Here is a 16,760-nt window from a genome sequence, read left to right on the forward strand (position 1 = left end):
GCAGGAAAAGATTTGCAGATATATGGCTCATTGATTCGGGAGCGACATATCACATGACCTCAAGAAGAGAATGGTTCCATCATTATGAACCTGTCTCAGGAGGATCTGTGTATAGTTGCAATCATCATGCCTTAGAGATCGTTGGTGTGGGAACCATCAAATTGAAGATGTATGATGGAACAATTAAAGTTATTCGAGATGTACGGCACGTGAAAGGCCTGAAGAAAAATTTATTATCCTACGGATTGTTGGATAATAATGCAAGCAAGATTGAGACACGGAAAGGAATCATGAAGGTGTTCCGTGGAGCGCTTGTGGTGCTAAAAGGCGAAAAGATAGCAGCAAACTTGTACATGCTGAAGGGAGAGACTTTGCTAGAAGCAGAAGCCTCTGTTGCCTTATGTAGTTCAGATTCAGCAATGTTATGGCATCAGAACAAGGAATGAAAGTCCTTGTGGAGCAAAAGCTACTTCCAGGCTTAACAAAGGTATCACTTCCTTTGTGTGAGCATTGCATAACAAGTAAGCAGCACCGGTTGAAATTTAACACATCAAATTCTAGAGGCAAAAGTGTTCTAGAATTGGTTCACTCTGACGTATGGCAAGCACCAGTAACGTCCCTAGGTGGAGCAAAATACTTTTCTCATTTATTGATGACAACTCCAGGAGATGTTGGGTGCACCCTATTAAGAAGAAGTCAGACGTGTTTTCAACTTTTAAAAACTTCAAAGCGCGGGTGGAACTTGATTCTGGAAATAAGATCAAGTGTTTCAGAACAGAGGAGAATACACAAGCAAAGAATTTGATGACTTTTGCAGGAAAGAAGGCATCAAAAGACAATTCACAGTGGAGAACACTCCTCAACAAAATGGAGTGGCAGAGCGGATAAACAGAACCTTGTTAGAAAGAACAAGAGCAATGTTGAGGGACACAGGCCTAGAAAAATCATTCTAGGCAGAAGCAGTCAATACCGCCTGTTATTTGGTGAATTGAGCTCCATCAACTGCAATAGAGCTGAAGACACCAATGGAGATGTGGACTGGTAAACCAGTTGATTATTCAAACCTCCATGTATTTGGAAGTATTGTGTACGTGATGTACAACGCCCAAGAAATTTCAAAGTTGGATCCAAAATCCAGGAAATGCAAATTCTTAGGGTATGCTGATGGAGTAAAGGGGTATCGCTTGTGGGATCCCACTGCCCGCAAAGTGATCATTAGCAAGGATGTTATCTTTGTAGAAGATAAACTACAAAGAAAAGAAGACGATGATAGCGCTGAAAAGTCAGAGACTACTCAGATACATGTGGAAAAAGAGTTTGAAGAAGGAGATTCTTCTGAAGCAGAACCAGTACATGATGAACAAGAACCAGAGAGTTCTGAAGCTCCAACAACTCGTCAATCAGATCGTGTGAGAAGACGTCCCAATTGGCACTCATATTATGTTATAGAAGGTAATATTGCATACTGCCTTTTAACAGAGGACGGTGAGCCATCAACATACCAGGAGGCAATAAACAACTCAGATGCTTCACTGTGGATGATGGCGATGCAAGAAGAAATCGAAGCCCTTCATAAAAATAATACATGGGACCTTGTGCCACTACCACAAGGAAGGAAGCCAATTGGTAACAAATGGTTTTCAAAATCAAGCGAAATGGTGACGATCAAGTGGAGAGGTATCGTTCAAGATTGGTGGTCAAAGGATATGCTCAGAAAGAAGGTATTGATTTCAATGAAATTTTTTCTCCTGTGGTTCGACTAACAACAGTTCGAGTAGTCTTGGCAATGTGTGCTACATTGAATTTACATTTGGAACAGCTAGATGTTAAAACAGCTTTTCTTCATGGAAATCTTGAAGAAGAGATTTATATGCTCCAGCCTGAAGGTTTTGAAGAAGACGAAAAGAAGAATTTGGTGTGCAGGTTGAACAAATCTCTGATCGGTCTAAAGCAGGCACCGAGGTGTTGGTATAAGAGATTTGATTCCTTACCATAACCCTTGTTCGCGTGTTGTGAGTACTATAAAATATACGCAAATAATGTGCAAGTATACACAATCGCTCAAGTAATATAATGATGAGTGAGTATCGTCTCCACAGGGATTAGGTGAAATTACGAAAGTCTAACCAAAGCAACGCACTAAATTATCTAAGTATAGTTAGTCTTGATATATACAAATGTCACGGCAATGGATATGTGTATGCTGGTGAATGCGGATTGATGGTGTGATGGTGTAGCAAATGGAAATGCAGTGGCAATGATGGATGTTTAATATTGAGTATGGTGAAATGTCAAGGCAATGAAAAATGGTAAAAACAGTAAATAAAAAGATAAATAAAATAAAATAAAATAAGAAGAAAATAATCCTCACGTGACAAGCTTCCAATGAAATGAATGGTAAGGATTGGTCTAAGGTTGCTAAACTTATTTCTCAAGTATATTTAAGCTATCTTGTCTTTACTTACTCGACAGGGCTTTCCTAAGGTGTTCAAAAGAACCTAACAGAATAGGATGCCAAGGCATCTGCTCTCACTCAACGATGTTGGACAGCCTACCCTATTGATAAAGACACCCTTTTTAGTCGTTGAAATCCTATCCTAGTCTCTTCCGAGATCTAAGGGATTAAGTTATAATATTCCTAAGCCGGTTCAAAGCCCCTTGAAAATACCATAACCCATTGCTCATGAGGATCTTATCTTGCGTTTCTTCCGAATACTTACAAGTATTTTTAGCTTAGGATTCTTCCGAATACCTAGCCTTCATCTAAGAGATGGACATTTCCATGCCTCTTACAAGCCTAGATGGTGAAGCATTCATAAGCAAAGCAAATAAAGAACCCAAAATAAACTTAAATATACCCTAAAAATAAAGTTTAAACAATCGTTCAACCAACCACCACCAAATAAGTTAGTTCATGGTGGGGTTCAAAATATCCAAACACAAAGTCATGAAAATATTCGTTCCAACAACCCACAAATTAATAGAAAAATAGCAGCAAAAGGGAAGTGAGAAGAAGCCTTCGACGCGCCACCGGAGGTCTCCTCTCGGCCACCACGAACCACCTAGCTCGCTATCTCCTTTCGGCGCCTAGCTTGCCACTCCTTGGAGCTTTATCAATGGAGGAATATCCCAAGGAAGAAGAAAGGAAAATAAAATATAAAAAATGTGATTTTTTTCTGCTTGCGTGTGGTCTCTCTCCGTATCCGTATGTCTCTCTCTCCCATGAGGTGTCATATATAATATAAAATATCTAGGGGTAATGATGAGTTTGTTGGGTGTAAAATACCCCTCATACCCCTAGAATCACATGTTGTGCATGATCCTTATCCTCCAAATGGCGATGGTCTATTGGCAGCTCTGGCAGGCGGTTACAGCAGTCCTTCACGTGCAGAGACAGCTGTCCAGTGCCAGCTGTCCTTATGAAGAAATATCTTTTTGTCTTTTTCTGTGCCAGAAATGCCAAGGTATTTCAATCTGCTCTAGCAACGTGTGATGCCGCGGCATTACTTCCCAAAGAATCCTTTTCCTTGCTATTCCCTGCACACCATAGACAAACTGCACCTTTCCCTCAAACAGCACCATTAAGAAATAAAATAGCACAACCACCACAAATGCAACTATATGCAACTACATGATCCTAAAATGACTAAAATGAGCTTTTAAACAAACAATAACTTAAGTAAAAAAGGCTTTAAAAGTAGCCTTTTTAGGAAGTTAACACACCCCCAAACTTAAGCTATTGCTTGTCCTCAAGCAATGGATAACAGTTACATAAGCATAATGTCATGGAAAAGTTCGATAGTAAGACAGTAGGACAAAATTGAATTTCAACCCTCAGAACGATAGGCTTCAACATGCTAGACTTATCAAGAATTCAAGTACTTTTCCCTAGGTCAAAATCCTTTGTGGTAGTGTGTGTGCGTGATTGTATCCAATCTATACTTAGCGAATTTAGAAAATTTCTAATCAAGTCCCCTAGTTTTTGTCAAGGCATTTACTTATCATTAAGCACATTTTTACTCCCTTTTCTTTGATTTTTTTTTATGTTGTTACGAAGGGAGTCAGCTCATCACACCTACTCTCCCACACTCTAGATGAAAGGGAGCATACCTTCCATCCCCGAGCTAGTTAAGTAGAGTCATCCCGTGACTTCTTTCATTCACTCATATGCACAAGGCTTCCATTTATTAAAGAAAGTTCCAGGAAATGCCACGGCAAAGAGGAGTGTCCCTCTACAGCTATGCTTAAGCATTTATTCACAGTTTCATTTCTAAGGGAGTTTGTTTTTGATTATTTCTTTTAAACACCATACTATATTTCAATGCCAAGACTAACTAAAGTTCCTTCATAAAAATTTCCTAAATTTTCTAAGTATAGAAAACATACAAATCGTGTAAATATTTTTCACAAAGCATTAAGCCCTAGAGTGAGTTCTATCATTCTCAACAGTCATTTACATTCAGATTCTAGCCTAACAAAATTATCATCATCGGGTATCCTCAAAACATTTCATCTAACTGTCCTACCATTTACTGATACAATGGCATAATACTATGCTAATACTATCATGCATATGACCTACCAAGAACAATACCTCCCCCAAACTTAAGGAAAGCATTATCCTCAATGCTTTAAAGAGAACTAAACTAACTATAAACTATATGTTATGCAATGAAATGCAATGAAATGCAACTAAATGAAAATGGATGCAAGAGATGTACCTCAATGTTTACGTGGTGGTGGTACTTTGGAGGTGCTAGCAGCTCCTCGTCGGGTGCGCTTTCGGATAGTTGCTGGGCTGGACTCGGAAGAAGTGGAGTAATAGTGCGCAATGCGTCCAGCCGTGGTCTTGGTGCGGCGACCACTACGTTGTGCATGAGAAGGATTGGGTGCTGGGACGGGGCTGGGTATTTCTTCGACATGGACAGTGGATGGATATTCAGGAGTTTTGGAACGGTGTATATCAGGAGTAGGGTCATCAGCAGGAGGATCAGGTGCATCGTGCTCAGGCTCTGGAGATGCCTCGGCATTGAATGCCGGCAGAATTTCGTCTGGGAATCCAGGAAAATTCCGTTGTCCGTGGGGAATGATTTCTTGAAAGAATGATTCCACCACAGCATCTGTATGCTTCACATATCCAAAGAAGTTACGGATGTCACCGTGTAAAGCATGCATTTGAGCTTGAGTCTGCGTCACAGCTTCCTCGAGAGCAAGTAACCTTGCCTCGGCATTCGATTATGTAGCACCTACAGATTGCTCATAAACAGGGTCGTTAGACTTGGGATTTTCAATTCCCAACAACAGTGGAAGTCTAGCCCTAGTGATGCCCGATAATCTAGGTAAAATTTCATCAAAAGCATTTTCCTCAACCTTTTTCTTACAACATAAAGCAGTAATTAAATTAGGAAACACCAAAGCACTTGCCTTTTTACCCAAACAAACGTGAACTTGCTGAACAATGATACGACCCACATCGATCGGACGGGATACCATTATAGAATGTAAAAGCAATAATCGTGAAAGTGATACCGTAGTGTTGTGGGAGGTGGGCATGAGTTTATGCTTGAGGAAGTGATTCCATAATTTGGCACGCGGCTGAAGACGTTCCCGGTTGACCGAGTATCGGCTCGTCTGGCGACCATTCCACTCAGTGTTTTCGAAACAAAGGTCCTCCAAGACCCCATCGTATGTGTTGCTATCGGCTTCCTCTTCGAACGTGGCATGGCCGTCTACTACCTCCTGTAAATGAAAATAACGATTAATAGCAGTGGATGTAAAACAGATTTGCTTACCTCGAACGAAGATGGAGTGTTGATTGGGCTTGGAAATGTTCGCATAGAACTCCTTAACTAATAAGGCGTTCACCGAACCAGGATGACGGGAAAACTTCTGCGACTTGAGCGGCGTCACGATGTCCATAACATCGGGTCCAAGACCACCATCGGTTTCCTCGGTAAAAATAAATCCCAACTCAAAAAAGAGTTTTCGATTCTTGAAATTTTGGAACCGAGCCTTGGCCTCATCGTTCTCAAACTGTTTCCAAGCGGTCGTGTCGGTTGGAGCTGGTCTTGAGCGCACCATTTTCAGTGTTTTTGAAGTAAGAAAAATGAAAAAGGAATAAGCTTTTGAAAGCTTTTAAAAACTTGGATGTATTTCGGCTATGGAGAGAATAAGGGAAGAAGATGAGTAAAAGAGAGAGAAAAAGTAAAAGTTAACATGAAAAAGAAAAAATGAATAAAGAAAGAGAAAAGAAAAAGTTAAAAATTTGGGAGGGAAAAGGGGGTGATAGGACGGTTAAGAGAGAAATTAGTGGGTGGGGGTTGTGCGTGTATATGGAAAGGAAAAACTGCCAAAAAGCAATGATGATGATGGGACAAAAACTGTGGAAAGAGAAAAGTAAATGTCAGAATTTAAATTAAACAAAAAGAAACAAATTAAAAGAATATCTCTCCAAGTAATGCTTTGTCATTTCCTCCCTTTGGTAACCGCTCCTTGTACGGTTTGCAACAATGTGGTCCCTATAAATCAGATCAAAAATTAATTACAAAATAAAATAAAACTAAAGAAAACAACTTGAATGTTAAATTTTATTTATGCACAGACACAAATTCAATGCCGAGGCATCGAATTTTGGTTCTCCTCTGGGCACGCTTTAGTATCGTGCAGCCGTAACACGTCCTTGTTGTGCGGTGGTGGAATTCAATTGTAGGCTTTCAGATGCTAGCCATTTACCTTGAAGATCTTCCCATTGTCTATTCTCTTGATGTCAACAGCTCCATGGGGATAGACATAATGCACCTCAAATGGCCCTGACCATCAAGATTTTAGCTTCCCAGGAAAGAGTTTAAGTCTAGAGTTGTAAAGCAAGACTTGTTGCCCCACATGAAAATGTCGTGGCATCAGTTTTTGGTTATGCCACTTCTTGGTTTTCTCCTTGTATATCCGAGCATTCTCATATGCTTGTGCTCTAAACTCTTCCATTTCATTAAGTTCTAATAATATCTGCTCCCCAGCTAGTTGAGCATCGAAATTCAATCGCTTGATAGCCCAATAAGCTTTATGTTCAAGCTCAACCGGGAGATGACAAGCTTTACCATACACTAACTTGAAGGGTGACATCCTCAAAGGAGTTTTGAATGTTGTTCTGTATGCCCAAAGTGCTTCATCCAACTTTGGCGACCAATCATTTCGCTTTGGGTTCACTACTTTCTCTAAAATCTGCTTGATCTCTCGATTAGATATCTCAGCTTGGCCATTTGTCTGCGGATGATATGCCGTGGCAATCTTGTGTCGAACTCCATATCTCAGCAATGCCTTGGCAATCAACTTGTTATCAAAATGGGTTCCTTCATCACTGATGATAGCACGAGGTACTCCAAACCGAGTGAAAATATAATTGTGCAAAAACTTGAGTACGGTCTTGGAGTCATTCTTTGAAGTTGCTATTGCTTCCACCCACTTTGACACATAATCCACAGCAAGCAATATAAATAATTTTCCTTCAGAAGATGGGAATGGTCCCATGAAGTCGATACCCCACACATCAAACAGCTCTATCTCCAAAATATTTTGCAGCGGCATCTCATGTTGTCTGGAGATGTTTCCAGTCCGTTGGCATCGATCACATCCTTTGTAAAATGCTTGGGCATCTCTAAACAAAGTTGGCCAGTAAAAGCCTGATTGCAGGACCTTAGCAGCAGTCCTTGCTCCACCAAAATGGCCTCCACTTGGGGCCGAATGACAATGGTACAAAATATCACTTTGCTCCTCTTCGGGTACACATCGTCTAATGAACTGGTCGGCACAATGTTTGAACAGATATGGCTCATCCCAAAAATAGTGCCTTGCATCGTGCTTGAACTTCTTTTTAGCCTGACTATTCAAATCAAAAGGCACAATTCCACTAACAAGAAAATTAACAAGGTCAGCGTACCACGGGATTGCCACGGCATATAAAATTTTCTCATCAGGAAATTCCTCTTGGATATCTACAGTGTCATGGCATTCAGAATTGTTCTCTAGCCTAGATAAGTGATCAGCAACTTGATTCCCAGTTCCTTTTCTATCTACCACCTCTAAGTCAAATTCTTGCAAAAGTAAGATCCACCTAATAAGTCTAGGCTTGGCATCCTTTTTGTTCACTAAGTATTTTATAGCCGAATGATCAGTGTGAACAATAACTTTAGTGCCTATTAGGTAAGATCTAAATTTATTAAAAGCAAATACTATGGCAAGTAATTCTTTCTCAGTGGTGGTGTAGTTCAATTGTGATTCATTTAAAGTGCGGCTAGAGTAATAAATAACATGAAAGATTTTACCTTGGCGTTGCCCCAAAACAGCTCCTACGGCATAATCGCTTGCATCACACATCAGCTCAAATGGTGATGTCCAGTCGGGAGGGACTACAATGGGTGCCGAGATCAGTTGTCGCTTTAGCTCAGTAAACGCGCCGAGGCATAATTCGTCAAACACAAAGGGTTAGTTTTGTTGAAGCAATGTACACAAGGGCTTAGAAATCTTGGAGAAGACTTTGAGAAATCTTCTATAAAATCCAGCATGTCCAAGAAAACTTCTTATTCCCTTGACCAAAGTTGGTGGTGGCAATTTTTCAATCACTTCAATCTTTGCCTTGTCCACCTCAATACCCTTGTGTGAAATTTTGTGGCCTAAAACAATACCTTCAGTCACCATGAAGTGACATTTTTCCCAATTTAAGACCAACTCAGCCTCTTCGCATCTCTTGAGAAATTTTGCTAAATTGCCGAGGCATCGTTCAAAATCATCACCACAAACAGAAAAGTCGTCCATGAAGATCTCCAGAAAATCCTCAACCATATCTGAAAATATAGCTTGCATACAGCGCTGAAACGTTGCCGGGGCATTACAGAGTCCAAAAGGCATCCTCCTAAAGGCATGGAAATGTCCATCTCTTAGATGAAGGTTAGGTATTTGGAAGAATCCTAAGCTAAAAATACTTGTAAGTATTCGGAAGAAACGCAAGATAAGATCCTCATAAGCAATGGGTTATGGTATTTTCAAGGGGCTTTGAACCGGCCTAGGAATATTATAACTTAATCCCTTAGATCTCGGAAGAGACTAGGTTAGGATTTCAACGACTAAAAAGGGTGTCTTTATCAATAGGGTAGGCTGTCCAACATCGTTGAGTGAGAGCAGATGCCTTGGCATCCTATTCTGTTAGGTTCTTTTGAACACCTTAGGAAAGCCCTGTCGAGTAAGTAAAGACAAGATAGCTTAAATATACTTGATAAATAAGTTTAGCAACCTTAGACCAATCCTTACCATTCATTTCATTAGAAGCTTGTCACGTGAGGATTATTTTCTTCTTATTTTATTTATTTATCTTTTTATTTACTGTTTTTACCATTTTTCATTGCCTTGACATTTCACCATACTCAATATTAAACATCCATCATTGCCACTGCATTTCCATTTGCTACACCATCACACCATCAATCCACATTCACCAGCATACACATATCCATTGCCGTGACATTTGTATATATCAAGACTAACTATACTTAGATAGAATATTGCATTGCTTTGGTTAGACTTTTGTGATTTCACCCAATCCCTGTGGAGACGATACTCACTCATCATTATATTACTTGAGCGCTTGTGTATACTTGCACATTATTTGCGTATATTTTATAGTACTCACAACACGCGAACAAGTTTTTGGCGCCGTTGCCGGGGACTTGATTAGAAATTGTCTAAATTCGCTAAGTATAGATTGGATACAATCACGCACACACACTTCCACAAAGGATTTTGACCTAGGGAAAAGTACTTGAATTCTTGATAAGTCTAGCATGTTGAAGCCTATCGTTCTGAGGGTTGAAATTCAATTTTGTCCTACTGTCTTACTATCGAACTTTGCCATGACATTATGCTTATGTAACTGCTATCCATTGCTTGAGGACAAGCAATAGCTTAAGTTTGGGGGTGTGTTAACTTCCTAAAAAGGCTACTTTTAAAGCCTTTTTCACTTAAGTTATTGTTTGTTTAAAAGCTCATTTTAGTCATTTTAGGATCATGTAGTTGCATATAGTTGCATTTGTGGTGGTTGTGCTATTTTATTTCTTAATGGTGTTGTTTGAGGGAAAGATGTAGTTTGTCTATGGTGTGCAGGGAATAGCAAGGAAAAGGATTCTTTAGGAAGTAATGTCGCGGCATCACACGTTGCTAGAGCAGATTGAAATGCCTTGGCATTTCTGGCGCAGAAAAAAACCAAAAGATATTTCTGCATAAGGACAGCTGGCACTGGACAGCTGTCTCTGCACGTGAAGGACTGCTGTAACCGCCTGCCAGAGCTGCCAATAGACCACCGCCACTTGGAGGATAAGGATCATGCACAACATGTGATTCTAGGGGTATGAGGGGTATTTTGCACCCAACAAACTCATCATTACCCCTAGATATTTTATATTATATATGACACCTCATGGGAGAGAGAGACATACGGATACGGAGGGAGAGCACACGCAACCAGAAAATCATTTTTTATTTTCTTTTCCTTTCTTCTTCCTTGGGATATTCCTCCATTGATAAAGCTCCAAGGAGTGGCAAGCTAGGCGCCGAAAGGAGCTAGCGAGCTAGGTGGTTCGTGGTGGCCGAGAGAAGACCTCCGGTGGCGCGTCGAAGGCTTCTTCTCACTTCCCTTTTTGCTGCTATTTTTATATTATTTTGTGGGTTGTTGGAACGAACATTTTCATGACTTTGTGTTTGGATATTTCGAACCCCACCATGAACTAACTTATTTGGTGGTGGTTGATTTAATGGTTGTTTAAACTTTATTTTTAATGGTATATTTAAGTTTATTTTGGTTCTTTATTTGCTTTGCTTATGAATGCTTCACCATCTAGGCTTGTAAGAGGCATGGAAATGTCCATCTCTTAGATGAAGGTTAGGTATTCGGAAGAATCCTAAGCTAAAAATACTTGTAAGTATTCGGAAGAAACGCAAGATAAGATCCTCATAAGTAATGGGTTATGGTATTTTCAAGGGGCTTTGAACCGGCCTAGGAATATTATAACTTAATCCCTTAGATCTCGGAAGAGACTAGGTTAGGATTTCAACGACTAAAAAGGGTGTCTTTATCAATAGGGTAGGCTGTCCAACATCGTTGAGTGAGAGCAGATGCCTTGGCATCCTATTATATTAGGTTCTTTTGAACACCTTAGGAAAGCCATGTCGAGTAAGTAAAGACAAGATAGCTTAAATATACTTGAGAAATAAGTTTAGCAACCTTAGACCAATCCTTACCATTCATTTCATTAGAAGCTTGTCACGTGAGGATTATTTTCTTCTTATTTTATTTATTTATCTTTTTATTTATTGTTTTTACCATTTTTCATTGCCTTGACATTTCACCATACTCAATATTAAACATCCATCATTGCCACTGCATTTTCATTTGCTACACCATCACACCATCAATCCACATTCACCAGCATACACATATCCATTGCCGTGACATTTGTATATATCAAGACTAACTATACTTAGATAGAATATTGCATTGCTTTGGTTAGACTTTTGTGATTTCACCCAATCCCTGTGGAGACGATACTCACTCATCATTATATTACTTGAGCGATTGTGTATACTAGCACATTATTTGCGTATATTTTATAGTACTCACAACACGCGAACAAGTTTTCGGCGCCGTTGCCGGGGACTTGATTAGAAATTGTCTAAATTCGCTAAGTATAGTTTGGATACAATCACGCACACACACTACCACAAAGGATTTTGACCTAGGGAAAAGTACTTGAATTCTTGATAAGTCTAGCATGTTGAAGTCTATCGTTCTGAGGGTTGAAATTCAATTTTGTCCTACTGTCTTACTATCAAACTTTGCCATGACATTATGCTTATGTAACTGCTATCCATTGCTTGAGGACAAGCAATAGCTTAAGTTTGGGGGTGTGTTAACTTCCTAAAAAGGCTACTTTTAAAGCCTTTTTCACTTAAGTTATTGTTTGTTTAAAAGCTCATTTTAGTCATTTTAGGATCATGTAGTTGCATATAGTTGCATTTGTGGTGGTTGTGCTATTTTATTTCTTAATGGTGCTGTTTGAAGGAAAGGTGCAGTTTGTCTATGGTGTGCAGGGAATAGCAAGGAAAAGGATTCTTTGGGAAGTAATGCCGTGGCATCACACGTTGCTAGAGCAGATTGAAATGCCTTGGCATTTCTGGCGCAGAAAAAGACAAAAAGATATTTCTGCATAAGGACAGCTGGCACTGGACAGCTGTCTCTGCACGTGAAGGACTGCTGTAACCGCCTGCCAGAGCTGCCAATAGACCACCGCCACTTGGAGGATAAGGATCATGCACAACATGTGATTCTAGGGGTATGAGGGGTGTTTTGCACCCAACAAACTCATCATTACCCCTAGATATTTTATATTATATATGACACCTCATGGGAGAGAGAGACATTCGGATACGGAGGGAGAGCACACGCAAGCAGAAAATCATTTTTTATTTTCTTTTCCTTTCTTCTTCCTTGGGATATTCCTCCATTGATAAAGCTCCAAGGAGTGGCAAGCTAGGCGCCGAAAGGAGCTAGCGAGCTAGGTGGTTCGTGGTGGCCGAGAGAAGACCTCCGGTGGCGCGTCGAAGGCTTCTTCTCACTTCCCTTTTTGCTGCTATTTTTATATTATTTTGTGGGTTGTTGGAACGAACATTTTCATGACTTTGTGTTTGGATATTTCGAACCCCACCATGAACTAACTTATTTGGTGGTGGTTGATTTAATGGTTGTTTAAACTTTATTTTTAATGGTATATTTAAGTTTATTTTGGTTCTTTATTTGCTTTGCTTATGAATGCTTCACCATCTAGGCTTGTAAGAGGCATGGAAATGTCCATCTCTTAGATGAAGGTTAGGTATTCGGAAGAATCCTAAGCTAAAAATACTTGTAAGTATTCGGAAGAAACGCAAGATAAGATCCTCATAAGTAATGGGTTATGGTATTTTCAAGGGGCTTTGAACCGGCCTAGGAATATTATAACTTAATCCCTTAGATCTCGGAAGAGACTAGGTTAGGATTTCAACGACTAAAAAGGGTGTCTTTATCAATTGGGTAGGCTGTCCAACATCGTTGAGTGAGAGCAGATGCCTTGGCATCCTATTATATTAGGTTCTTTTGAACACCTTAGGAAAGCCCTGTCGAGTAAGTAAAGACAAGATAGCTTAATATACTTGAGAAATAAGTTTAGCAACCTTAGACCAATCCTACCATTCATTTCATTGGAAGCTTGTCACGTGAGGATTATTTTCTTCTTATTTATTTATTTATCTTTTTATTTACTGTTTTTACCATTTTTCATTGCCTTGACATTTCACCATACTCAATATTAAACATCCATCATTGCCACTGCATTTTCATTTGCTACACCATCACACCATCAATCCATATTCACCAGCATACACATATCCATTGCCGTGACATTTGTATATATCAAGACTAACTATACTTAGATAGAATATTGCATTGCTTTGGTTAGACTTTTGTGATTTCACCCAATCCCTGTGGAGACGATACTCACTCATCATTATATTACTTGAGCGATTGTGTATACTTGCACATTATTTGCGTATATTTTATAGTACTCACAACACGCGAACAAGTTTTTGGCGCCGTTGCCAGGGATTGGCAGCCTGAAGTTATTTAGTTTTGCCAGAGCATTTTATTTTGTTTTGCATTTTTAATTTTATTTTTTTATAGTTTACTTGATATTTTTATTTTATTTTTCAGGTTTATTTAGTGTATGCCTAGAAGAAATTCTGAAGAGCCTTTGGAACCGATAGAACCTGAGATTGAAATACTCTTTAGAAGAACAAGACGTGCTCAAGGAAATATGTATCAGATTGGAAACCAAGGCATTGGTTAAGATGACGGAAATCAGAATGCCGAGGCATTAAACAATGTTGAACCTGCTATCAAGCCTCGTGTTATTCGAGATCATTTAAATCCGATGCTGGATGATCTGAATCCTGGGATTGTGGCACCCAAAATTCAAGCTGCACATTTCGAGCTGAAACCAGTCATGTTCAACATGTTGAATTCTATTGGGCAGTTTGGGGGTATGCCAACTGAAGATGCCAGGCAGCACATTCGTAATTTTCTGGAAGTTTGTGATTCTTTCCACCAAGAAGGAGTGCATGAGGATTTTCTGAAATTAAAGCTTTTTCCGTATTCATTGCGTGACCGAGCAAGAGCTTGGTTGAGTGGTGTACCAGTCGGTTCGATGGAATCATGGGCCGATCTTTGCAAGAGTTTCTTATTGAGGTACAACCCACCGAATATGAATACGCAGCTAAGGAATGAAATATCATCTTTTCGCCAGGGCGACGACGAATCCTTGTATGAGTGTTGGGATCGTTACAAGAGTTTGCTTCGAAAGTGTTCAAATCATGGTTTTCATGATTGGACTCAAGTAGTCATGTTCTATAATGGAGTCAATGCACCCACGAGGATGTTACTGGATGCCTCGGCAAATGGGACATTGCTGGACAAATCACCTACGGAGACGTTTGTTATCTTGGACAGAATTGCTAACAATGATTATCAATTTCCTTCCTTAAGACTTGGGAGTGGGAGGAGAGCACCTGGAGCATTCGAGTTAAAATCCAAAGATTCGGTGTCCGCTCAACTCTCCGCTATTACTAATATGTTGAAGAATTACAATGTTCCACTGATGTGAAGGAAGTGAAAACAACTAATCTGGCATGTCTGTTATGCCAAGGCAATCATCACGAGAGCGAATGCCCAACCAACCATGAGTCCATCAACTTTGTAGGCAATTAAAATCGAGGCAGCAACAATCCTTACTCAAACACTTATAATGTTGGATGGCATCAGCATCCTAATTTTTCATGGGGAAATCAAGGAGCCCACAATGCTAATCAACCTACTAGGCAGCAGAATCACAATGAGCCTCAAGGTTACCAAAATGCTATGCCATGGCATAATGCTAACAAATGAGCTTCATCTTCAGCGAGCATAAGTTCCTTAGAAGCTACAATTCAAGAATTCATATCTACTACAAAGACAATGCTGCAAGACCATTCTACTTCAATTAAAAATCAAGGAGCTTTACTTCATAGTCAAGGCACCTTACTTCAAAGCCATAGCTCGTCTCTGAGAGCTTTGGAAGGTCAAGTTGATCAGATTGCTACGGCATTGCAAGAGCGTCAGCAAGGACGTTTGCCAAGTGATACTGAAGTCACTAAAGGGTCTGGAAAAGAACATTGCAATGTGTTAACTCTTAGGAGTGAAACACAAATCAATCGACAAGTCAAGGATAGTGGGCCACAACAAGATGATTCTAATCCCACTACTGAAGCTGAATTACAAGATGATAGAGTTTCTGAGAAGGACAAGGAGGAGAATTCTGCCAAGGTACCAGATTCTGATACCAAGGCAAAAGAAAATTCTATTCCTACAGCTAAGGAAGGTAGACCTCCCCCACCCTTCCCGCAAAGATTGAAGAAGCACAATGATGAAGTTCAGTTCAAGAAGTTCGTAGACATTCTTGACCAGCTCCATATCAATATACCTCGATTGGAAGTTGTTGAACAGATGCCGATGTATGCCAAATTTCTGAAGGACATTTTGTACCAAGAAGAGGAAAGTAGAGACTGTTGCCACGGCAACAGAATTTTGTTCTTCATTGAGTAAGTTGCCGCCAAAGAGAAATGATCCGGGCAGCTTCATTATTCCTTGTTCAATTGGAGCTAATTTCGTTGGAAAGGCTTTATGTGATCTTGGTTCAAGTGTCAACTTAATGCCGAAATCGATATTCTTGAAGCTTGGCATAGGAGATGCAAGACCCACCTCAGTCATTTTACAACTTGCCGACAAATCCCATGTTAAACCTGAAGGGAAAGTCGAGGATGTCATAGTAAGGGTGGACAAGTTTGTGTTTCCAGTCAACTTCTTAATTCTGGACTGCGAAGTTGATGCCAATGCACCAATCATTCTGGGAAGACCTTTCCTAGCCACTGGACGTATCTTGATAGACTGTGAAAAAGGTGAACTCACCATGAGAGTGGCTGATCAGTGTGTGACTGTTAATGTTTTTAGAACGCTCAAAATATGTTGATGACACTGAATAATGCCAAGGCATTTCTGAATTGAACTCAGTGATTAAAGAAGAGACTGAACATCTTTGCCAGAACAACTTCATTCAGCTAGCAGAAAATGAATATTGGGTGGATGATGAAAGCTTAGTGGAGTCCGACGACTTTCCAATTTTGGAGGAGCAATCTAGCTTAGTACAAGTTAGATCAGGTATGAATTTTGAACCTCTGAATTTTAATGAATTCATTTCTCCTAAGCCTTCAATATTGCATGCACCCAATTTAGAGCTTAAGACTTTGCCAGGGCATCTTAAATATGTTTACTTAGGTAGCGATGAGACTTTACCGGTGATTATTTCCGCTAACCTTACTACTAATCAAGAGCAAAGTTTGTTAAGTGTTTTGATGCAGCATAAGAAAGCAATTGGTTGGACTATGGCCGATTTGAAAGGCATTAGTCCCACGATCTGCATGCACAAGATTCTGCTAGAAGATTGCCACGGCAATTCAATTGAACCACAAAGAAGACTCAACCCTGTTATGAAGCAAGTGGTGATGAAAGAAATTCTGAAATGGCTTGATGCTGGAGTGATCTACCTTATCTCCAATAGCTCATGGGTGAGCCTTGTCCAATGTGTTCCGAAGAAAGA

Source organism: Hibiscus syriacus, unplaced genomic scaffold (genome assembly GCF_006381635.1).
Source record: "Hibiscus syriacus cultivar Baekdansim isolate YM2019G1 unplaced genomic scaffold, ASM638163v2 tig00111027_pilon, whole genome shotgun sequence".
Lineage (NCBI taxonomy): Eukaryota > Viridiplantae > Streptophyta > Magnoliopsida > Malvales > Malvaceae > Hibiscus > Hibiscus syriacus.